The 25578-nt window shown below is 40.0% G+C and overlaps 1 non-coding gene and 1 pseudogene across 1 annotated transcript; one reads left to right on the top strand and one right to left on the bottom strand.

The window, feature by feature from the left end:
• Positions 1-2325: 2325 nt before the first annotated feature.
• Positions 2326-2451, bottom strand: LOC115831358. The gene has a single exon (XR_004026874.1). It is a non-coding gene; the product is annotated as a small nucleolar RNA SNORA27 (small nucleolar RNA).
• A 703-nt stretch (positions 2452-3154) lies between these two features.
• Positions 3155-25578, top strand: part of LOC115831168 — a 37201-nt pseudogene continuing 14777 nt past the window's right edge.

Genomic DNA, 25578 nt, shown 5'->3' with positions numbered 1-25578 from the left:
TTATTCACAGAAATAGAAAAAACAATTCTAAAATCTGTATGGAGCCACAGAAGGTCCTGTATAGCTAAAGGAGTCTTGAGCAAAAAGAACAGAGCTGGAGTCATCACACTGCCTTCAAAATATATTACAAAGCTATAGTAACCAAAAACACATGGTACTGGCATACAAATTGACAGACCAATGGAACAGAATAGAGAACACAGAAATAAATCTGCACACTTATAACCAGCTGATTTTTGACAAATTTGCCAAGAACCTACACTGGGGAAAGGACAGTCTCTTTGGTAAATAATGCTGGGAAAACTGGATCTCCCTACATAGAAGAATGAAACTGGATCTCTATCTATCACCATATACAAAAATAAACTCAAAATGAATTAAAGACTTACATTTAAGACCTGAAATAATAAAAAGACAAAACTATGAGAAGAAAACACAGGGAAATGCTTCTTGACATTGGTCCATGCAAGGATTTTTTTTTTTTTTTTTTTTTTGCATAAGACCTGAAAAGCACAGGGAACAAAGGCAAAAATAGAAAAAAATGTTGTTATTTAAAGCTAGAAGACTTCTTCACAGCAAAGGAAACAATCAACAGAATGAAAAGATAACCTTCAGAATGGGAGAAAATATTTGCAAACTATATATCTGACCAGGGGTTAATATCCAGAATGTATAAGGAACTCAAACAACTTAATAGCACAAAACCCCAAAAAATCCAATTAAAAATGAGCAAAAGCCTTGAATAGACATTTCTCAAAGAAGACATAGAAATGACCAACAGGTATATGAAAAAAACACTCAACATCATTGCTAATCATGCTAATCATAGGTAAACATGCTAATCATCAGGGAAATGCAAATCAGAACTACAATGAGATATCATCTTACCCCAGGTAGAATAGTTACTATGAAAAAGACAAAAAATAACATATGCTGGCACAGATGTGGAGAAAGGGGAACCCTTGTACACAGTTGGTGGGAATGTAAATAAGTACAGCCTTTATGGACAACAGTATGGTGGTTCCTCAAATAAATAAAAATGGAGCTACCACATGATCCAGCAATCCCACTACTGGGATTGAAATAAATATGGGAAATGAAATCAATATGTCAAAGAGACATGTGCACTCCCATGTTTATTGCAGCACTATTCACAATAGGCAAGGTATGAAATCAATCTAAGTGTCCATTATCAGATGAATGGATAAATAATATGTAGGTATATGTATATGCAATGGAGTACTATTCAGCCATTAAAAAGAAGGAAATTCTGTCATTGGCAGCAACCTGGATGAACCTGGAGGACATTGTGTTAAATGAAATAAGCCAAGCACAGAAAGACAAATACCACATAATCTCCCTCCTATGTGGAATCTAAAGAAGTTGATCTCATAGAAATAGAGAGTAGAACAGTGGTAACCAGAGGCTGCGGAGGTTAGTGGAGAGGAGATAGGGAGAGATTGGTCAACACGTACAAAGTTGCAGTTAGATAGGAGGAATAAGTTCTTGTGTCCTACTGCACAATAGGGTGACTACGGTTAACAATATTATTTTTTGTTGTTGTTGTTGTTTTTTGAGATGGAGTCTCACTCTGTTGCCTAGGCTGGAGTGCAGTGGCATGATCTTGGCTCACTGCAACCTCTGTCTCCGGGGTTCCAGTGATTCTCCTGCCTCAGCCTCCCTGAGCTGGGATTACAGGTGCGTACCACCACATCCAGCTAAGTTTTGTTAAAAATAGAAACTAAAAATGTAGAGCTGGGGTTTTGCCAGTTGGCCAGGCTGGTTTCGAACTCCTGACCTCAGGTGGTCTGCCCAGCTCGGCCTCCCAAAGTGCTGGGATTATAGGTGTAAGCCACTGTGGTTGGCCAACAATATTGTATTATATATTTTGAAATAGCTAGAAGAGAGAATTTTGAATGTACTCACCACAAAGAAATCATAAATATATGAGGTGATCGACATGGTAAATACCCTGATTTAATTTTTCCACAATGTATATATATATTGAAACATCACACTATACCCCATAAATATATATCATTATTATGTGTCAACTAGTAACAAAATAATAACTAATAATAACTAACAAATAACAAAATATCATAATAAGCTGCAGACCACAAAGCTTATTAGAGGTAAAGTAAGGTTAATTCTTAAATGTATTAGATTTAGATTTATTATTCCTCTAACTTTGCTATGGAACATTAATCATTCATAGCAAAATATTTCCTTTAGCTGATTATATATATATTTTTTCTCAGTTAATTCAATATTATTACACCTTTAGAGTTAATAATTTTCTACCAGGCTTTTTTATCTACTTCAATTTGTTTCCTCCAATGGGATATAAGACAAACACCCAGTTTGCCTGAGTTTTTAAAGCGTATTTCCTTTGCTCACTTGAATGATCAATAAAGACATCAGTCCAATTGGCAAAGTGAAAAGGGGGTTCTACCAGATTTTAATACACAGTAAAATATATGTAAATAAACCAGAAGTAATGTTTTCCCTGACAAAACTATTTTGAAATCACTTTCAATTCATGTACCATGAAAAATGTTTAGATTTTCCCCAATGATGTAATTGTAGAATTAAGATACATCTTATATACCTGCATAGCTTATGTGCTAACAAAGATGATAGTAACCCAGATAAACTGTGTGTTAGTTTTTCATATGTCTCAATGGGGAATCAATTTTTTTTTTTTTTTTTTTTTGAGACAGGGTCTTGCTCTGTCTCCCAGGCTGGAGTGCAAGTGGTATAATCCTGGGTCACTGCAAACTTTGCCTCCCAGGTTCAAGTGATTCTCATGCCTCAGTCTCCTGAGTAGCTGGGACTACTGGTGCCCACTACTATGCCTAGTTAATTTTTGTATTTTTAATAGAGACGGGGTTTCACCATGCTGGCCAAGCTGGTTTCAAACTCCTGACCTCAAGTGATCCTCCCACCTTAGCCTCCCAAAGTGCTGGGATGACAGGGGTGAGCCACTGCGCCAGCCTGTTTTTTTCTTTTAAATCATCTTGCCCTCAACATCTTAGTCAACGCTTATATGAAATTTTAGCAAAACAGTGATTGAAAAGCGGAGAATGTAAAGTCCTAGAGTTGGAGGAGTAGTTCATCCGGAAGCATCTGCCAAGTGATTGACTTTTTGGGGATGGTCGGAATAGAACAGGTCCGAGGAGTTACTTTTCTGGAAAATCAGGAAGTACTCATTGCCTCTCGTTCTTCAACTGAAGACAGGATTAACCAAGACGACGTGATTACGTATTTGGCAAAGAGCTTTAGACCTCACATCTTGTACAGACCTCACATCTTGCCTTACTCTCAGAAAGAGAATGAGGATGCTGTTGGACCAGAGGGAAGAAAAGAATCAGTTCATGCTGATGCTGCCACATTTATGTCCCAGAAGAGGAAGGCTGAGGAAACCAAAATTTGTGTGCCAGGCAAGCACTTAAAATACTTCATCTATTTTTCTTTTTTTTTAAACAGTCTCACTCTGTCACCCAGGCTGGAGTGCAGTGGCATGATCTTGATCTTGGCTCACTGCAACCTCCACCTCCCCAGTTCAAGCGATTCTCCTGCCTCAGCCTCCTGAGTAGCTGGGATTACAGGCGCCTGCCACCACGCCTGGCTAATTTTGTGTTTTTATTAGAGACAGGGTTTCGCCATGTTGGCAAGGCTGGTCTCGAACTTCTGACCTCAGGTGATCCACCCACCTCAGCCCCTCAAAATGCTGGGATTACAGGCATGAGCCACTGCACCCAGCCAATACTTCATCTTTTTAAGTCCTACCAACATATATGAGAAAGATGTCAATGCTGTCTTATAAATAAGAACCCCAAGGCTCAAAGAGGCTCATTTGTGCTTGCTTTTATTTTGTTAATTAGCATTTATTGAGTACTCTTGCTAGGTGCCAGCACCTGTATAATTTATTTACGTATTTTATCTCATTTGGTCTTCAAAACTTGTGTGCCATCATCCATACCACAAGTATGGATAAGAAATGTTAACACATTTCCATTCTTAGGGTCAGGGGGCAATAAATAAACACTCCCCGAACAAATTGAGGAATGAGAGGCAGTAGTCAGAAACAAAGAGATCAGGCCAGGCGCAGTGGCTCACGCCTGTAATTCCAGCACTTGAGACGGGAAGATCAGGTCAGGAGTTCAAGACCAGCCTGGCCAACATGGCAAAACCCCATCTCTACTAAAAATACAAAAATTAGCTGGGTGTGGCGGTATGCACCTGTAATCACAGCTACTCAGGAGGCTGAGGTGGGACAATTGCTTGAACCCAGTAGACAGAGGTTGCAGTGAGCTGAGATCGCACCACTGCACTCCAGCCTGGGCGACAGGATGAGACTCTGTCTTTAAAAAAAAAATAATTGGAAAGAAAGGAACAAGGAGAACAAAACACCACATGGAATACTGGTGGCCTTGTGAATGAAGGTTGCTTTCCAATATGCCACAGGTTGAAGGTCACACACATAGCTTGTAAGCAGAGAAGATGGGATTTGAACTCTGATCTACATGGCTCCGGAGCCCAGGCACTTACCTACCCTACTCTCCTGCTCTTACTCTTTTTCAGTGAAATAATGGTATAAGGAAATCTTATAAAAACAAATTCAAATCTTGACTACCCACAGGCACTTCTACTTACTGTCATTAACTGGTTAGCTAAGAGTTAACGAACACTACAATTATTTCAGTCGTTGCAAATGAAACATCTATTGACAAATGGTCCTCTGCTTGATTTAGCAAATGAAATCAGGAATGTTTTTTTTTAACCTTTTTGAGACAGTGTCTCACTCTGTCGCCCAGGCTGGAGAGCAGTGGCATGATCTCGGCTCACTGTAATCTCTGCCTCCCGGGTTCAAGCGATTTTCATGTCTCAACCTGCTGAGTATTTGGGATTACAGGCATGTGCAACCATGCCTGGCTAATTTTTGTATTTTTAGTAGAGATGGGGTTTCAATGTGTTGGCCAGGCTGGTCTCAAACTCCTGCCCTCAAGTGACCTGCTCGCCTCGGCCTCCCAAAGTGCTGAGATTACAGGTGTGAGCCATCACGCCCCACTTGGAATCAGGACTCTTAATTGCAAGTGACAGGAGTCCAAATCCAACCAGCTGTAAGAAAAGGTTGCTTTCATTAGAGGGATTCTTGAAAGTCATGCAAAGGATGAAAAGGTTGAGTCAAACTGGGAGAAGAGCAGCGCAGAGATGCTGCTGAGCTTCCATTTGAGGATGATAAGAGGCACGACCTGCCAGAAATCCCAGCCTGGCTTCTCCAGCAGCAGAAGCGAGTATTTGTGTATCAGCTTCCCAACGGTGCTGTAACAAGTGACTGGAAACTGCACGGCTTAAAGCCACACAAATCTATTATTTTCTGATACTGGAGGCCAGAAGTCTGACACTGGGCTGAAATCAAAGTATTGGCCAGGATGTGTTCCCATCTGGAGGCTCTGGGAGAGAAATCATGACCTTGCCTTTCTGTTTCCAGAGACTGCCCACTTTCCTTGGCTCTTAAATCTTTTCTTACGTCTTCAGAGCTAACAGTGAGAGTTGCATCCCTTTCTTACCCTCGCTCTTCCATTTCTCTAATCTCCCTGTGATTCTCATTTTTTGTCTCCCTCTTTTTTTTTTTCTTTTTGAGACGGGGTCTCACTCTGTCACCCAGGCTGGAGTGCAGTGGTATGATCTCAGCTCACTGCAACCTCCACCCTCTGGGCTCAAGCCATCCTCCCACCTCAGCCTCCTGAGTAGCTGGGACTACAGCTGCATGCCACCACACATGGCTAATTTTTTTTGTTGTTGTATTTTTTTGGTAGAGACAGGGTTTCACCATGTTGCCCAGGCTGGTCTTGAACTCCTGAGCTCAAGTGAACCACCTGCCTCAGCCTCCCAAAGTGCTGGGATTACAGGCGTGAGCCACTGTGCCAGGTCACCCTCTTCTATTTTTAAGAACCTTCATGATGACACTGCCCTAGTACCCACCAACCACAGATCCTGTTTTAAGGTGACATGATTAGCAACCTTAGTTCCATTGGCAACCTTAATTCCCCTTTGCCATGTGTCATAACGTAGTCATGGATTAGGACGTGAACATCTTTGGGGAAGACAATCATTATTCTGTCTCCTATAGGGGCATACGCCTAGATTTGCCAATCAGCAATTCTGGATGCAATAGGTGAGGGGTAGATTTCCAAAAGGAAATTGAAGTGTTAGAAAGGAGGATGGGTGGCCATGCGCAGGGGCTCACACCTATAATCCCAGCACTTTGGAAGGCAGAGGCAGGTAGATCACTTTAGGTCAGGAGTTCAAGACCAGCCTGGCCAACATGGTGAAACTCTGTCTCTACTAAAAATACAAAAATTAGCTGGGCATGGTGGAGCGTGCCTGTAATTCCAGCTATTTGGGACGCTTGAACCAAGGAGGCAGAGGTTGCAGTGAGCTGAGATCCTGCCACTACACTCTAGCCTGGGTGACGAAGTGAAACTCTGTATCAAAAAAAAAAAAAAAAAAAAAAAAAGAAGAAGAAAGAAAAAAGAAAGGAGGATGATGATCAGTAATTCTCAGTAATTCCAGAAGATGGAAGGGCTGCTGGGCAGACACAGCCATAGCTGTCCACTATAGATTAAAGCAGACGTCAAATCTGTAAAATCTGTCTTTGATGATTTATGCTCTTTCAGTGTCTCCAGATCAATCTTATGACTGCTACCAATTAGTATTAAATACGTAGAAATACATGTCACTGTGGATTTGTATTGGCTTATAAGATACCCTGAAGTTATTTATTTATTTATTTATTTAGAGACAAGGTCTCACTCTATCCCCCAAGCTGGAGTACAGTGGTACAATCACTGCAGCCTCTGCCTTCCTGGTTCAAGCGATTCTTGTGCCTCAGCCTCCGAGTAGCTGGGATTACAAGTACTCACCACCACACTGAGCTCGTTTTGTATTTTAAGTAGAGACGGGGTTTCACCATGTTGGCCAGGCTGGTCTTGAACTCCTGACCTCAGGTGATCCACTCGCCTCAGCTTCCTAAAGTGCTGGAATTACAGGCGTGAGGCACCACGCCCACCTATTCCCTAAAGTTAAAAAAATTTCCTGCCTATGTTGTTCTCTTGTCTGTCCTTTCCTTATGTGTAGAATTCATAAAAATGGTTATGTGAAGGCCCTAGTGAATTGAAATTTTATTCTGCTACATTTAAGAAAATCAACATCCTTAAAAATAAATGGTATAATAGTAAGACTTTTTCTCAATTTAAGACATTAAGCATGTTCTTATCTCTATTAAGGTGGCATCCAGACTTGATGAGTTTTCCTGGCCAGATAATACACTTCATTTAAATTTTGGGGTGCTGTGGAATCCCCCCAACTCACTTCATTCCCAATAGGTACCTATGATTTATAGTTTGGTGTATATATTCTTCTAGATCTTTTAAAATATGTTCATATGTAGGCACAAACTATAAAAATTTTTTATTTGATTTTTTTTTCTCATATAACAGCTCTCTTTAGGACAGGTGCAGTGGCTCATGCCTGTACTCCCAGCACTTGAGAGGCCAAGGTGGAAGGATCGCTTGAGCCCAGGAGTTCGAAACCAGCCTGGTCAACAGAGTGAGACCCTGTCTCAAAATACAAACCCACCACCATCCCAATACTTTTTAGGAAACATTGTAGATCAATCTGTATATTAATAGTTCCACCTCCTTCTTTGAAATAGATCATTGCAAGATCTTCCAAATGTTTTGAGAGAAACCCTAGATCCTGGCTTTTATAGGAAATGTTCTGATATTTTAAATGTTGGCAACAAATTTAAAAATTTACAGTGTGTAGTCTTTACTGCATATGCCTATGGGCTTGATTCATCAATCCTGTACAGCGCTAGTCTGAAACCTCGAATGAGTGTTTCAATCCAGCCCCCATATGCCTGGTATTGGGCAGAATCTGCCAAAATCTGGAAGTGAGGAGAAAAAGGAGGAAAGAAGCGGTGGTTGAAGCTAATATCGTTCATGGTTATCTTTTTCCATTTTCCTATGCACACAAACGGATTGCACTTTTTAGCTCCCTTATCATCAGGTAGGGCCATGGGACTAGTTCTGGTCTTGGGTGCCAGCGAGGAGAAGGAATGTGTGTCCCACCCAGGCTTGCATATTTAATTGCTGGTTTAAAACCTTCTAGCTCTGCTTCCTCCAGCAATCATAGACGTGCATCCTAAAATCATACAAGCCTCCAGCATCATGGGTCCCTGACTTTTTTTTTTTTTTTTTTTTTTGAGATGGAGTTTCACTCTGTCACCCAGGCTGGAGTGCCATGGTATGCTCTCAGCTCACTGCAACCTCTGCCTCCCAGGTTCAAGTGATTCTCCTGTCTCAGCCTCCTAGTAGCTAGGACTACAAGTATATTGCACCACACCTGGCTAATTTTTGTATTTTTAGTAGAGACGGGGTTTCACCATGTTGGTCAGCCTGGTCTCGAACTCCTGACTTCAAATGATCTGCCTGCCTCGGCCTCCCAAAGTTGTGGGATTACAGGCATGGGCCACCATGCCCAGCCTTGAGTGACTATTTTAAGTGGAGCCCTTCTGATGACTCCCACTAGATGTTAGTAGAAGTGAAAAATAAGCCTTTCTGATTTTAAGATTCTGAGATTCTGCAGTTTCTAAAATACGTTTATAAAACTATAACTGGATTTATCCTGGCGAATATGGGGTATATTAATTTTTGATTGCTGTCTAACAAATTACTGTAAACTTAGCAGCTGAAAGCAACACTCTTCATTTGCTCACAGTTCTGCAGGTCAGAAGCTGGCATAGTAAGGCTGGGTTCTCTGCTAATGATATGACAAGGCTGAAATCAAGGCGTCTGTTGGGCTGTACTCTAATCTGGAGATTCAACTGGGGAAAGATGCATTTCCAAGTTTCCATGAGTAGTTGGCAGAGTGCATTTCCTTGTGGTTGAAAAGCTGAGATTCCTGTTGTCTGGCTAGTTGCTGGACAGGGACTTTTTTTTTTTTTTTTTGAGACAGGATTTTGCTTTGTTGCCCAGGCTGGAGTGCAGTGGCACAAACACGGTTCACTGTAGCCTCAGCTTCCAAGATTCAAGCCATCCTTCTGCCTCAGACCACTAACAGGCTGGGACTACAGATGCATGCCACCACCCTGGCTAATTTTTAAATTTTTTGTAGAGATGGGGTTTCACCATATTGCCCAGGCAGATCTCAAACGCCTGAGCTCAAGCGATCTGCCTACCTTGGCCTCCCAAAGTGCTGGGATTACAGATGTGAGCCACCGTGTGCCATGTCCAGCCCATGGACCATTCTTGACTTCTACAGTCTGCTCCTAGGTTCTGGCCATGTGGTTCCTCCATCTTAGCTATTGAGAAGTTTGTGCAAATGGAATCTCTCTCATGCTTTGGATCTCTCTGACTTTTTTTTTTTTTTCTACAACTATCCAGAGAAAACTGTGCTTTAGAAAGACTCTTGTGATCAGGTTAGCAGCAATCTCTTTATCTCCCTATTTTAAGGTCAACTGTGCCACTTGACATAACTTAATCATGGGGGTCAAACCCATCATGTTCACAGTACCAAGGATTACACAGGCCATGTACACCAGAGGAACACAAAATCTTGGTGGCCATATTAAGATTCTGCCTCACACGTGGCAAGGAAGTAACGGAGATTGAGTAAGAAAGAAAGACTAGGCCAGGCGCTGTGGCTCAGGTCTGTAATCGCAGCAATTGGGGAGGCCGAGGCAGGCGGATCACAAGGTCAAGAGATGGAGACCATCCTGGCCGACATGGTGAAACCCCATCTCTACTAAAAATACAAAAATTAGCCGGGCGTGGTGGTGTGCGCCTCTATTCCCAGCTATTCGGGAGGTTGAGGCAGGAGGATCACTTGCAACTAGAGGTTGCAGTGAGCAGAGATCGCATCACTGCAATCTGGCCTGGTGACAGAGCGAGACTCCATCTCAAAAAAAAAAAAAGAAATGAAAAGAAAGAAAGAAAAGAAAAGAAAAGAAAGAAAAAGAAAGAAAGAAAGAAAGAAAGACAGACAGACTACCTGTTGGCATCTTTCTGCATGAAGAAGAATCTGTGTAACTATCTTTTGTTTAGTGACTTTCATTCATTCCTGAAAACGCTGCCGCTAAGTAAAAACCCATTAAATGAAAAAAAAATCCATTTGTTTTAGTGGAAAAAATTATGATGTCATCCCTCTCAAGCCATAAATCCTCACAATGCTCAAAGATAAAAAATGTATCAATTTCAAAATGAAAACACACTTACATAAGTAATAACTAAAAAACAGCAAGTAAAGAAATATAGTTTGTATCTAAGATATAGGAAGGTTTTAGTGTCTTTGCCAAAATAGGACAAGAAGACTTAATTGTAGGTGGTAGCTGGTGAAATAGGTGTGCAAGGAAATCATTCTTTGAAAGGTAAGCTTTTCTCTTTGTGTCAGGCTCTTCATTAATTTCCAAGCCATTTGGGTGCTGGCAGGTTGGTTTTCTTGCCCTCAAACTGCGCACAAAAAATAACAGTAGAGCTCAGAGAAACGCCTTTAGGATGAAGCAAGCCTAGACATGAGTGTGCTCATGGAAATAGTACATGTGAAAAACACACTGGAAAGTTATAGAAGACATTACTTCTTTATCCCTTTGTCTTGGTGCACATATGTAAGGAAAATATTTTGGGTTCACCCAATTATGGCTCACAATTCAAATTTGTTCCATTTGATGCTTTGACTTGAAACTGTTGTGTTGGGTAAATTGGAGAGTATAACTTGACCTCAAACTATAGTGTCAAACTATCTCTTTTCTTTTCTTTTCTTTTTTTTTTTTTTGAGACTGAGACGGAGTCTCGCTCTGTCACCCAGGCTGGAGTGCAGTAGTGCAATCTCCACTCACTGCAACCTCTGCCTCCCGGGTTCAAGTGATTCTCCTGCCTCAGCCTCCCGAGTAGCTGGGATTACAGGCACCTGCTACCACGCCCGGCTAATTTTTGTATTTTTAGTAGATATGGAGTTTTGCCATCTTGGCCAGGATGGTCTCCAACTCCTGACCTCAAGAGATCTGCCTGCCTCGGTCTCCCAAAGCGCTGGGATTACTGGCGTGAGCCACTGTACCCAGCACACTTCTTATAACATATTTATTTAATGTGTTTTAGAACAAAAAATGTGCTCTATATACACCATGGAATAAAAAAAGAGATCATGTCTTTTGTGGGAACATGGATGGAGCTGGAGGCTATCATCCTTAGCAAACTAACACAGGAACAGAAAAACCAAATACTGCATGTTGTCACTTATAAGTAGGAGCTAAATGATGAGAATACATGAATACAAAGAAGCGAACAACAGACACTGGGGTCTACTTGAGGGTGGAGGGTGGGAGGTGGGAGAGGAGCAGAAAAAGTAACTTTTGTGTCCTAGGCTTAATACCTGGGTGATGAAGTAATCTGTACAACATACCCTGGTGACATGAGTTTACCTATGTAATAAACCTTCACAGGTATCCCTGAACCTAAAATGAAAGTTAAACAACAACAACAACAAAGAACTGACGGACAAGAAAGCAGGACACTCTGTGAACTTCGAAATGTCCTTCAAGAACCTCAGTGATCCTGGCTGGACTCGGTGGCTCACGCCTGTAATCCTAGCACTTTGGGAGACCGAGGTGGGAGGATCACCTTAGGTCAGGAGTTCGAGACCAGCCTGGCCAACATGGTGAAACCTTGTCTCTAATAAAATTACAAAACTTAGCCGGGTATGGTGGCAGGCACCTGTAATCCCAGCTGCTCCAGAGGCTGAGGTGGGATAATTGCTTGAACCTGGAATGTGGAGATTGTAGTGAGCCGAGATTGCGCCACTGCACTCCAGCCTGTGCAACAGAGTGAGACTATGTCTTAAAAAAAAAAAAAAAAAAAAAAAAAAAAAAACCGAAAGGAAACCTCAGTGATCCTAGTATAGAAGTATTTTCAGGATTTAAGGCAACCATAGGGTTTGTAGAGCACTCTTTATGGTTTCTGTTGAGTTTCATAAGACGTTGAGTTCTATGCCAATTGCTCATTCATTCATTCGCTTATTTCTTCATTATATTTATTATATTCTTTATTAAATATCTATCATGTTTTGGAAATTGTGGCAGGCATTAATGATATATAGTCTTGGCAATCAAGAGATTCAAAGTGTTGGAAAAAAGACACATGAATTATATATTTTTGTATTTTTGAGGTAGGTATAAACTACATGAAATCCACCAATTTTAAATGTAAAAAAAAAAGAATAGTTGTCTAAAAAGTAGCATAACTTCTCAAGAGTCATTATGTCAAAAATTGATTGAACAGCTACAAATGTGATTTTATATTTAGACTTAGCCCTAGGATACATGGTTTAGGAACCTCTTGAAATATATAGGCCCATCGATAGTTTCTACTTGTTCTCTGCTGTTAAAAAAAATTACTTTTCTTTTCCAAAGTTAAATTGAAAATGAACAAGGCAAGTATTATAAGAGAAACTATTTGAGAGTAAGTCAAAATGACACATTTGAAGGTCATCACTAATTGGAAATTTCTGAAAAAACCATGCTTAAGAAACAAATACAGACCTTAAAGTGGTTAGTTATTGACTTTCATGAATCTTTTAATTTTTAAAATGAGGAAATTTTAAAGTTAAATATTATTTTCATATTCTACTGATGTTTCTATATCACAAGAACATTATAATGTAAAAATAATTTTTAAAACTTAGCACAAGATAATAATAATGAAGTCGGTACCTTCTTTCAAAACATTTCAGTAGGAACTGTTCATTTATGTTATAGCATTATATCTCCACTTTTGAAATGCCATGTAGGGTACTTTTTTAGAATTCTGAATGAGGTAGAAAGGCTGTAAGCCTCAGCTTTCCTCTTGTTGTTTTTCCAAGATAGTCTTTAAAAATTCCCCAGTATAACTTTTTCTTTGCCTAAAATGGACATAAGAATATTTTTAGTGGCTGGGTACGGTGGCTCACGCCTGTAATTCAAACACTTTGGGAGGCCAAGGTGGGCGGATCATGAGGTCAGGAGATCGAGACCATCCTGGCTAACACGGTAAAACCCCGTCTCTACTAAAAATACAAAAAAATTAGCCAGGTGTGGTGGCGGGTGCCTGTAGTCCCAGCTACTCGGGAGGCTGAGGCAGGAGAATGACGTGAACCCGGGAGACGGAGCTTGCAGTGAACTGAGATCGCGCCACTGCACTCCAGCCTGGGCAACAGAGCTAGACTCCATCTCAAAAAAAAAAAAATATATTTTTAGTAAAGTCTCTTGAAAGTGCAAGAGGAGGAAATACAGTTTTAATTAAGTACCATGTAAATATATTACATTGAAAATAGTGTTCATAAAGATGCTGTTTTGATTGCATCCTCAATACATTTATAATCTAAAACTACTTACTTGGCTTCAATTCTGATATATATATATCTGATTATATATATATTTTAAAAAATTTTTTTTTTGAGATGGAGTCTTGCTCTGTCACCCAGGCTGGAGTACAGTGGCACGATCTTGGCTCACTGCAGCCTCCGCTTCTCAGGCTCAAGCAATTCTCCTGCCTCAGCCTCCCGAGTAGCTGGGATTACAGCCACTGGCCACCACGCCTGGGTAATTTTTGTATTTTTAGTAGAGATGGGGTTTCACCATGTTGGCCAGGCTGGTCTTAAACTCCTGACATCTGCCCACCTCAGCCTCCCAAGGGATTACAGGCGTGAGCCACTGCGCCCGGCCCAATTCTGATATTTCTTAATGGTGTTATTGGGAGGTAATCCACACGCTATACTTATGGAGAAGTTGGTGGGGCCTTTGTCTTGCCCTCTCTTCCCCACATTCCATCTTAGTTTACTGTTTTGGGCATGCATGTTGAGCAAGGTGAAGTCAACATTTGATTTTGGTGAGTATTGAATCTTAGTGTTTACCAAAATAAAGACGTCAGCACCATTTTTTTTCAGGAAGAATTCCATTATGTTTTCTCTTTGAACAAGCAATATATCTATGAGTAGTATCCTCTGCAACCCGATGGTTTTTAGGTGAAATTATCATTGATACTAGTTTTAGGACTTCACTCTTCAACATGATGACAGATTGGAAGGACTGTGTTGTAACAGCATAATAGGATTGAGTTCAGCTGCCAAAGCATCCTAAAACATTGGCTTGAACAATAAAAGTGTTTTTTTCCCCACATAAACGCAGTGTAGAGGCAGATATTTCAGGGCTAGTATGGCAGCTCCACAGTTTACAGGGGCTGAAGCATTTTCTATACTCAATACATGGCTTTTACCTCGTTGTCGAAAATGGCTACCATTGCTCCTGCCAGCAGGAGGAAGAAAGGGAGAAAGAAGAGTCCATAGGTGCATGGCAACTGCCTCTTAGAAAAGTTTCCTAGCAGCCACTATTGATGACCTCCTCTCCCACCTGGAATTTCATTACATGTCCATACCTAACTATAGGGGAGGCTGAGATGTGTCGCCTTTATTCTGAGTGGTTATACGCCTAGGTAAAGTTTGGAATTTTATTATTATGACAAAAGAGGAGAATTAATCTTGATCTCTGTCATGAATAGAAAGAACAAGGTCTTTGAAATCAGACACATCTAGACTCAAATCTAGCCCTTATTAATTTTTTTTTTTGAGATGGAGTCTCTCTCTGTTGCCCAGGCTGGAGTGCAGTGGCACGATCTTAGCCCAATGCAACCTCTGATTCCTGGGTTCAAGTGATTCTCGTGTCTCAGCCTCCCAAGTAGCTGGGATTACAGGGGTGTGCCACCACACCCAGCTAACTTTTGTATTTTTATAAGAGATGGGGTTTTACCATGTTGGACAGGTTGGTCTTGAACTCCTGACCTCAAGTGATCTGCCCGCTTCGGTCTCCTAAATTGCTGGGATGACAGGCATGAGTCACCAGGCCCAGCCTTAATTTTTTTTTTTTTTAATCTTGTGAAAGTCACTCTAGCCCTCCTGCTTTTAAAATTTCAAAGCAAGGATGTTATCACATAGCTTTTCTGGTAGCTATGACCTGTCTTCCCAACTTCCATGAAGTATATCTATGAAATAATAAAACCCTAGGTTGGGCACGGTGGCTCACACCTGTAATCCCGTCACTTTGGGAGGCTGAGGTGTGCAGATCACAAGGTCAGGAGATTGAGACCAGCCTGGCCAGCATGGTGAAACCTTGTCTCTACTAAAAATACAAAAAAAAAAAAAAAATTAGTGGGGCATGGTGGCATGCGCTTGTAGTCCCACCTATTTGGGAGACTGAGGCAGGAGAATTAATTGAACCTGGGAGGTAGAGGTTGCAGTGAGCTGAGATCGCACCACTGCACTCTAGCCTGGCGACAGAGCGAGACTCCGTCTCAAAAATAAAACAAAACAAAGCACAACACAACAAAAAAAAACCCTTCTGAATCCTGTTATATGCATGTTCAGAGAGGTTTCCTAGTTACACTATGACACCTACAACACATTTAAATATCTTTGGAAATAGCTCTTTAATAAACTACCTTCAAAGTCGCATAAAGCTCAGTAAATGAGAATCCAAACAACAGAGTGTTTGTATAGTAAATGTGGACTGAAAGACTATAGACAGTTACAGAATGCCCCCAAGATCTCTACCAAACAAACATAATCAATATTGACTGGATGAAAAAAAATTAAAGAAAAAATAAACAGATTATTTCATTCTTCATTTCAAAAAATAATTTTGAGTAAGTGCAGGGTCTGGGCATTTCCGTCGAGACAGGGAGGAATGAGGAAGCAAGATCCCTGCATTCATGGATTTTACAGTCTGTGAAAGGAGACCTGCTTTTTCCTATCTTAAGGACACAATATCAGGATCATCTGGGAGAATTTGGAAAAAAATTAAAAAGTTAAAAAAAGAAAAATGAGCCTGGCACGGTGGCTTATGCCTGTAATGCCAGCATTTTGGGAGGCCGAGGTGGGTGGATCACGAGGTCAAGAGTTCGAGACCAGCCTGGCCAATATGGTGAAACACGTCTCTACTAAAAATACAAAAATTAGCTGGGCGTGGTGGTGCATGCCTGTAGTTTCAGCTACTCGGGAGGCTGAGGCAGGAGAATTGCTTGAACCCAGGAGGCAGAGGTTGCAGATATTATATACAATATTATATATTATATTATATATTATATATAATATATATAATTCCTATTGGTTCTATTTATATATATTTATAATATATATGATATATAATATATATTTAATATATATTATATATCTATATATAGTCATGCACTGCTTAATGATGGAGATGACAATTTCATCATTGTGTGAACATCATAGATTGTACTTTTTATATAAATAAATATATAAAATAAATATATAAATATATATAAAATATTATATAATATGTAATATATAATATGTAATATAATATATAATATATTATATAATATGTAATATATTATATAATATATTATATAATATGTAATATATTATATAATATGTACATATATAATATGTAATATATTATATATTATATAATATTGTCATCATAATATATAAATTGTCATCTCCATCATTAAGCAGTGCATGACTATATATAGATATATTATATATTAAATATATATATTATATATCATATATATTATAAATATTATAAATATATATAAATAGAACCAATAGGAATTATATATATTATATATAATATATAATATTTTATATAATATATAATATTTTATATAATATATATTTTATATAATATTATATATTATATTTTATATATAATATATATTAATATTAACATATAATATAATATATAATTAATATATAATATAATATATAATAATATTCTATTATATATTATATTATAAAATATATTCTATTATATATTCTATTATAAAATATATTCTATTATATAATATATTCTATTATATATTCTATTATATAATATATTCTATTATATATTCTATTATATAATATATTCTATTATATATTCTATTATATAATATATTCTATTATATATTCTATTATATAATATATTCTATTATATATTCTATTATATAATATATTCTATTATATATTCTATTATATAATATATTCTATTATATATTCTATTATATAATATATTCTATTATATATTCTATTATATAATATATTCTATTATATATTCTATTATATATTATATAATGGAATATATTCTATTATATATTCTATTATATATTATATAATGGAATATATTCTATTATATATTCTATTATATATTATATAATATATTCTATTACATATTATATAATATAATATATTCTATTATATATTATATAATATATTCTATTATATATTATATTATATAATATATTCTATTATATATTATATTATATAATATATTCTATTATATATTATATAATATATTCTATTATATATTATATTATATAATATATTCTATTATATATTATATAATATATTATATTATATATTATATTATATAATATATTCTATTATATAATATAATATAATATATAATATATAAAATATTACAATATATAATATATAATATTGTATATAATATCTATATAATATAATCTCATATATAATATAATATATAATATATATTTAACATATATTATATATATAATATATATATATTTAACATATATAATATATATATAATATATATATATATATATATATAAAATTCCTATTGGTTCTATTTATCTGGAGAACCCCAACTTTTGTAATAAAAATTTCAATTTTGTGGCCAGGTGCCACCAAATACTTTTGCTTACATCTGTGAGAAAAATTTACAGAAATAAAATTACTTGGCCTAAGGAGATGCACATTCGATGTTTAATGTTTAGATGTATAAAGACAAAGTGCTACAAAAAGGCACATCAACATCTTTTGTTGGCCATTGCCTGATGAATATCTGGATAGAAAAAAAAATGCCCCATTAAAGAAAGGTACAGATTCCTTCATATTTTTAAATGTCTCACATCTCCTTACCATCTTTTTCACCCGGCAGCCCAGGGGGTTGTTTAACCGTTTAACGACTGCAGGAAAGAGAAAAACATTCCTGTCTAAAGTTTCCCTACAGTACCCATACCATTGTTTTGAAAGCAGAGATAATGCTTCGAGTACACTGCTTTCTTTTGGTCAGAGATCAGCAAACTACGACCTGTGGGCCACATCTAAATACCATTTCTTTCTGTGCTGCCCATGAGCTAGAAATGGTTTTTACATTTTTAAAGTGTTGAAAAAAATAAAAAGCCAAATATCTGTGCTACATGAAAACTATATTAAATTTGGCCGGGCGCAGTGGCTCACAGCTATAATCCCAGCACTTTAAAAGGCTGAGGTGGGCACATCATGAGGTCAAGAGATCGACACCATCCTGGCCAAAATGGTGAAATGGCATCTCTACTAAAAATACAAAAATTAGCTGGATATGGTGGGGTGTGCTCCTCTAGTCCCAGTTACTTGGGAGGCTGAGGCAAGAGGATCAATTGAACCTGGGAGGCGGAGGTTGCAGTGAGCTGAGATCACACCACTGCACTCCACCCTGGCTACAGAGTGAAACTCCACCTCAAAAAAAAAAAAGAAAACTGTATGAAATTCAAATTTCATTTCCATAAGTAAAGTTTTATTGGAACACAGCCACACACGCTCATTTACATATTATTGTCCTGGCTGCTTGCCCTCAACAATGGTAGAATTGATTTGTTACAAGAGAGAACACACATGGCCTGCAAAGCTGAAAACATATATTGTTAATTTGATTGAGATCTTTGTATATTCATATACAGTTGTAAGAAATAATACAGAGAGATTGTACTCTTTGCTCAGTTGCCCCCAATGGTAACATTTTGCAAAACTTAAATACAACAGTACAACCAGGATATTAATATTGGTATAATCCACTGGGCTTGAAACTGAAAGTATTTACTACTTGGCCTTTTATGAGAAAATATTTTACAATCATTCCTTTTGGTCTGCAGTATTATTTTTTCTTTTGTGTTAGTCTTATTTTTTTCTTCTTTGAATTTTTCTCTATAATTCTCTGTTTTGTTTGCCCTCAATACTCCTCTACAGATAATACCGCAATTTAGCAATGCTTGCTTTTGTAGTGAATTGCATTTTTCTACTTGCCAAGTTTCAAGGTAAAATATATTTTAAGAGAAACAAGGAATAATGGTTTTTCCTTTGGTCTAAAATTAATTTTGATCACAATATTAACACAAAGCTAATGAAATTCAGAACTAAGGGAATTAAAAATATATATGTAAAAAACCTAGGTCTTTATCTTTCTAATCCTACTTTTCCCTAGAAAGACTGATTTACTTTTAGGGTGGGAAATGGAGATACTGTTACCCCCTCACAGGTGGAGTCCAACAAAACAAAACAATTATTAACCCTTTCCTAGACGGGGCTGGTCAGGGGCTGAAGAGCTGCTTAAGTACCTCTGGAAGAGGTAACTTCTCAGCCCAAGGGTGCAGGGCTGGACTTGGTCTTTTTAGATTCATTCCCTGGCTGGCTGGTTGTTAGTTTTGTAAGGTAAGAAAGCAGCATTTAGCAACAAAGGAGAGAATGTAAGAGATAATTCTGGTGGTCCTTTTCCAGGTAGGTTGCTGCTATTGTTCGAACGTTTGTCCTCTCCAAAACTCATGTTGAAATTGAATTACAATTCTAACAGTATTAGGAGATGGGACCTTTAACGAGTCTGGCCCCCTTGTGCCTCTTGGCCCTTCCACCTTCTGCCATGTGAGCATCCAGGCTTTCTCCCCTCCAGAGGACACAGTCTGTGAGGTGCCATCTTGGAAGAAGAGAATGGCCTCACCTCACCAGACACCAAACCTGCCAATGCCATGACTTTAGCCTTCCCAGCCTCCAGAGCTATGAGCCATTACATTTCTGTTCTTTATAAATTGCTAAGTCTTAGATGTTCTGTATTATTCTGCATTATTGAACAACTGTGTTGTTCAGCACAAATGGGACTACGGCAGCCACCATCCTGAGAGGACAGTATAGAGCAGCGAGACATGACAGTGGCCAGTGAGGTCAGACTGTACACAAGAGGGCTTTCTGAGAATTAACCTAAACCAACGGTTCAAAATGTGTTCCTAGGGCCGGATGCGCTGGCTCACGCCTGTAATCCCAGCACTTTGGGAGGCTGAGTCGGGCAGGTCACCTGAGGTCAGGAGTTCGAGACCAGCCTGGGCGTTGGCATGGCAAAACCCCGTCTCTACTAAAAATACAAAAATTAGCCAAGCATGGTGGTGCACACCTGTAGTCCCAGCTACTCGGAAGCCTGAGGCAGTAGAATCATTTGAATCCAGGAGGCAGAGGCTGCAGTGAGCTGAGATCTCACCCCTGCACTCCAGCCTGGGCAATAGAGTGAGACTTAGTCTCAAAAAAAAAAAAAAAAAAAAAAAAGTGTTCCCAGACAAACAGCACCAGGGACTCTTGACAAGTGAGTTATCAGGCTCCTACCCTAAACCTACTAAGTCTGATACTCTGGCGGTGGAGCCCAGAAATCTGTTTTAACAAGACTGTGGGTGATGATGATGATGATGATTCTGGTTCAAGTTTAAGAACAGCTGCCCTCAATCCATGCCTAGAGGCCCACAGTGGAGCCAATCAAGGTCTCAAGAGAAAGCAGGTCTCCCAGGACTGCTAAGATGGAAGTTTCCCGTTGCTTGCTGTGTCTCCTGATGATAGCTAGTATTTATCTAGTGCAAACTATGTCTCGGATACTCTAGTACATGAAAATAATAGTGCTTAGCGCTTATTGATTACTTAATATATTCCAGACACTGTCCTTAATGCTTTGTTTTCCTATCTCATTTAATTTTGAGAACATACTTATCAGTGGGAACTAAGTGATGAGAACACAGGAACACATAGAGGGGAACAACACACACTGAGGCCTACCAGAGGGGGGAGGGTGGGAGGAGGGAGAGGAGCAGGAGAAATAACTAATGGATACTAGGCTTGATACCTGGGTGACGAGATGGTCTGTACAACAAACCCCTGTGACACAAGTTTACCTATATAACAAACTTGCACATGCACCCCTGAACTTAAAAATTAAATTGAGGCTGGGTGCTGTGGCTCACCCCTGTAATCCCAGCACTTTGGGAGGTTGAGGTGGGTGGATCACCTGAGGTCAGGAGTTCGAGATCAGCCTAGCCAACCTGATGAAACCCCATCTCTACCAAAAAAACAAAAATTAGCCGGGTATGGTAGCACACACCTGTAGTCCCAGCTACTTGGGAGGCTGAGGCAGGAGAATTGCTTGAACCTTGGAGGTGGAGGTTACAGTGAGCTGAGATTGCGCCACTGCACTCCAGCCTGGGTGAGAGAGAGACTCTGTCTCGAAATAAATAAATAAATAAATAAAATGAAAGTTAAAAAAAGATAGTAAATGTAATATAAAGTGTGCAAAGCTCTCACCAGTATACGTAATCAGAGTTGACATTAGTATATACAAATGTAAAATTATGCTTAATAGTAATTTTGAGAACAATCTAATGAGGTAGGTGCTTTCATTAACTCCATAATACAAATGAGAAAACTGAGGTCCAGAGAAGTTGTGTCATTGGTGATAGGTCATAAAGGTAGCAAAGAGAAGACCCCAGCCTGACCCCAAGAGTCCCGGCTTGTGACCCTTATGCCCTGTCACTGGTGTTCTGAGATGCATTAACTCAGTGGTTCCCAGCCTTTCTGACACCAGAGACCAGTTTCATGGAAGACGATTTTTCCATGGACCGGCGTTAGGGGCGGGGGATGTTTTCAGGATGAAACTGTTCCACATTAGATTCCCATAAGGAGTGTGGAACCTCGGTTCCACTCATGCGCAGTTCCAAATAGGGTTTACGATTCTATGAGAATCTGATGCCGCCTCTGGTCTGACAGGAGGTGAAGCTCAGGTGGTGATGCTGGTTTGCCCCCTGCTCACTTCCTGCTCCTGCTTGCCCACCGCTCACCTCCCATTCCCACTTGCCCACCGCTCACCTCCTGCTTGCCCACTGCTTACCTCCTGCTCATCCACTGCTCACCTCCTGCTGTGTGGCTCGGTTCCCAGCCGTCGGCCTGGGGGTTGGGGACACCTGCATCAACTCATTTAATCCCCTCAACGTGACTAAGAAAGTTAAATTCATTAGTGAAATTTTACAGCTGAGGAGAGGGAGGCTCTGAGCGGTCCACTAATTTGCCCCAAATCACATAGCTTGTTAAAAGCTCAGCTGGATAGAGAACCTGACCCATTATTGCTTGTCTCACCTTGCGCTTGTGCTAGTGCCTGGCACATACTATGTCTTCAAACACTGAGTGCCGCCAGCCGCTGACTCAGAGACCATCCCCTGGTCCTGTTTGGGGGCAGCCTGAACCCTTCTTTAGGGAGCACAAGGGAAGGGTCCTACATCCAACCCTAAACCGAGCACTCCCAGAAAGAACGTTCCCCAGGAGCCTCCTTGAAGCTGGCTGCAAAACGCGGTGAAGGCGAGACCTGAATCAAGTGTGATTCATTTAAACAGAGTTTTAATTAGTAAATAAATTAGTTGTGGGGCAGGGGGAAAGATATCAATTAGAACATGTGGTTAAATAGGCAGAAATATGCAGAGAATTTTTGTGTCTGGAGGAAATGCATGTGTTCCATTAGCACTAACTAAGAAACACAGAATATTCTTTCCAGGTTATAAGGGGCTTGAGCGTCAGGAACAGAGAGGTAGTGTAGAAAGTCTGGCTGATTTAGGCTGGGTGCAGTGGCTCATACCTGTAATCCCAGCACTTTGGGAGGCCGAGGTGGGTGGATCACTTGAGGTCAGGAGTTCAAGAACAGCCTGGCCAACATGGTGAAACTCCATCCCTACTAAAAACACAAAACAAATAGCTGGGTGTGGTAGCAGGCACCTGTAATCCCAGCTATTGGGGGAGGCTGAGGCACGAGAATCAGTTGAACCTGGGAGGCGGAGGTTGCAGTGAGCTGAGATCGCAACATTGGACTCCAGCCTGGGCGATAAGAGCAAAACTCTATCTCACACACACACACACACACACACACAAAACAAGTCTGGCTACTTTCAAGCTGGGACAAGCTGGTCACTTTATGGCATCAAGCCTAAAGCTTACTACCTGTGTGAGCTCAGGCTCCAAAGCCTTAACTTCATTTTGCTAAAAATGGAGATAATGATACTGACCATATAGGATTATCAGAAGGATTTGTATGTTTGATATCAAGAAGGCAGTGATATTTGAGTAGGTCCACATTTTTGGTCTTCTTTTCCCCTCAACATAGCCCTGTGATTAGGTAGAGCAGGAATTACAAACCCATTTTTTCAGGTGGAAAAACAGTGTAGTGGATCCAGTCACTTGTCTCTTTTAACATCTGTTCAACTGTTTTTCTAGGACATCTCTCGTACTGCAGAGACTGGAAAGTGAAAATCTGTAACGTATTTTCCAGACTCCCTTGTAGCTAGAGCTCCTGGTCTGATTCAGAACCACCAATCATATGGACTCACCAAAGACTTGAGTTTAGAAGGAAGTTTGGTAGGGAGATGAGGCATCCAACTTGCTGATAGTGCTCATAGCAGATGAGAAGTGGCTTGACAAACAGCAGGAGGAGGGATTGTTTCCTGCATCTGGGCTATGGTTAAGGTGGTGTGATCCTGAAGCCAGACATCAGAAGGTGGCTTTTCTTTTTTTTTTTTTTGAGATGGAATCTCGCTCTGTCACCAGACTGGAGTGCAGTGGCATGATCTCATCTCACTGCGACCTCTACCTCCTGGGTTTAATTGATTCTCCTGTCTCAGCCTCCTGAGAAGCCTGGACTACAGGTGCACACCACCACATCTGGGTAATTTTCGTATTTTTAGTAGAGATGGGGTTTCACCATTTTGGCTAGGATGGTCTCGATCTCTTGACCTTGTGATCTGCCCACCTTGGCCCCCCAAAGTGATGGGATTACACGCGTGAGCCACTGCGCCTGGCCCAGAAGGTGGCTTTTTGCTGGCCCTTCTTCCTCTTTCTCTGATGGGCCAGTTCTGAGATGCTGCTCTGGAAGTCATTCCTAGAGGACAGCCTAGATCCTGCTCCTCCAGCCCTCATAACAATTTTGTTTGAACTAATTTTTCCTTTCTTTTTTTGAGATGGAGTCCCACTCTGTCACCTTGGCTGGAGAGCAGTGGTGTAAACTCAGCTCACTGCAATCTCTGCCTTCCAGGTTCAAGTGACTCTCCTGCCTCACCCTCCTGGGTAGCTGGGATTACAGGCATGCGCCACCACGCTCAGCTAATTTTTTTTTTTTTTTTAGTGGAGATGGGGTTTTTCCATTTTGCCCATGCTGATCTCGAACTCCTGACCTCAGGTGATCCGCCCACCTCGGCGTTCCAAAGTGCTGGGATTACAGGCATGAAGCACTGCGCCCGGCCCATTTCAATATCTTAAAACAGAAAAGGTTTATTTCTCGTTCATGCTCATTGATACATCTAGAGTTGGCAAGGGGTGTTCTGCTCCTCTTGGTTACTCAGGGGTCCAGGCTAATGGAGCAGCCACCATCTCATACGCACACTCATGAAAGAAGACAGCATTGGAGGGTCTTCAGTGAGCGATACAATGCCTTGGCTTGCAGCAATATGGGGTACGTGCACTCACAATTCATTCTCCAAAACTAGTCACAAAGTCCCACCCAATCACAAGGGAACCAGAAAATGTCATGGGATAAGCTGGACAAAATATTTGGTGACCACATAGAGAGTGGAAGTGGAGTGACACCAAGACAGGAAGCTCTGCAGTGCTTCCAACATTTCTAAACTTCAGAACTTGTTCCATCTCCTATTAGGAACCGCAAGACTGCAATTGGATGGTTGGAAAGAAATTAAAGGGCATTTTCAGACAGCTGGAAGGAAGTCTGGAAATAGGAATCCTTCCAACACTTTGGTTTCTCTTGCTTTCCTACGTCCCATTCCCCTCCCAGAATCTGGAGTGCTCCATGTGAACATGAATCAGATCACGTCATCTTCCCACTTAAAATCCTTGAATGATGCTAAAAAGAAGACAGAAGCTTCTCACCATAGCGCTTCATGACTGTATTAGTTTTTGATGGCTGCACAACAAATATTTCCCAAAATATAGGGACTTAAGAGAAAAATAAACCTTTATTATCTCATGCAGTTTCTTTATTCTGCTTTTTTTTTTCCTGCTTTTTGAGACAGGGTCTTGCTCTGTTGCCCAGGCAGTAGTGCAGTGGTGTGATCATAGCTCACTGCAGCCTTGATCTTCTGGGCTCAAGAGCTCTTTCTGTTTCAGTCTCCCAAGTAGCTGAAACTTCAGGCATGTGTCACCCCCCACCTGGCTAGTTTTTTAAATGTTTTGTAGAGACAGTGTCTTGCTATGTTGCCCAAGCTTGTCTTGAACTCCTAGCCTCAAGTAATCCTCCTCCTTCAGTCTCCCAAAGTTCTGGGATTACAGACGTGAGCCACTTTGCTCGGACTAATGCAGTTTCTCTTGGTCGGGCATTTGGGAGTGGCTCAGCTGGGTGTCCTGGCTTATGGTCTTTCAGAGGTTGCTGTTATGACATCGTTTGGGATTGCAGTTGTC

This window comes from Nomascus leucogenys, chromosome 18, assembly GCF_006542625.1.
Source record: "Nomascus leucogenys isolate Asia chromosome 18, Asia_NLE_v1, whole genome shotgun sequence".
NCBI lineage: Eukaryota > Metazoa > Chordata > Mammalia > Primates > Hylobatidae > Nomascus > Nomascus leucogenys.
This window is presented reverse-complemented; position numbering and strand designations above follow the sequence as displayed.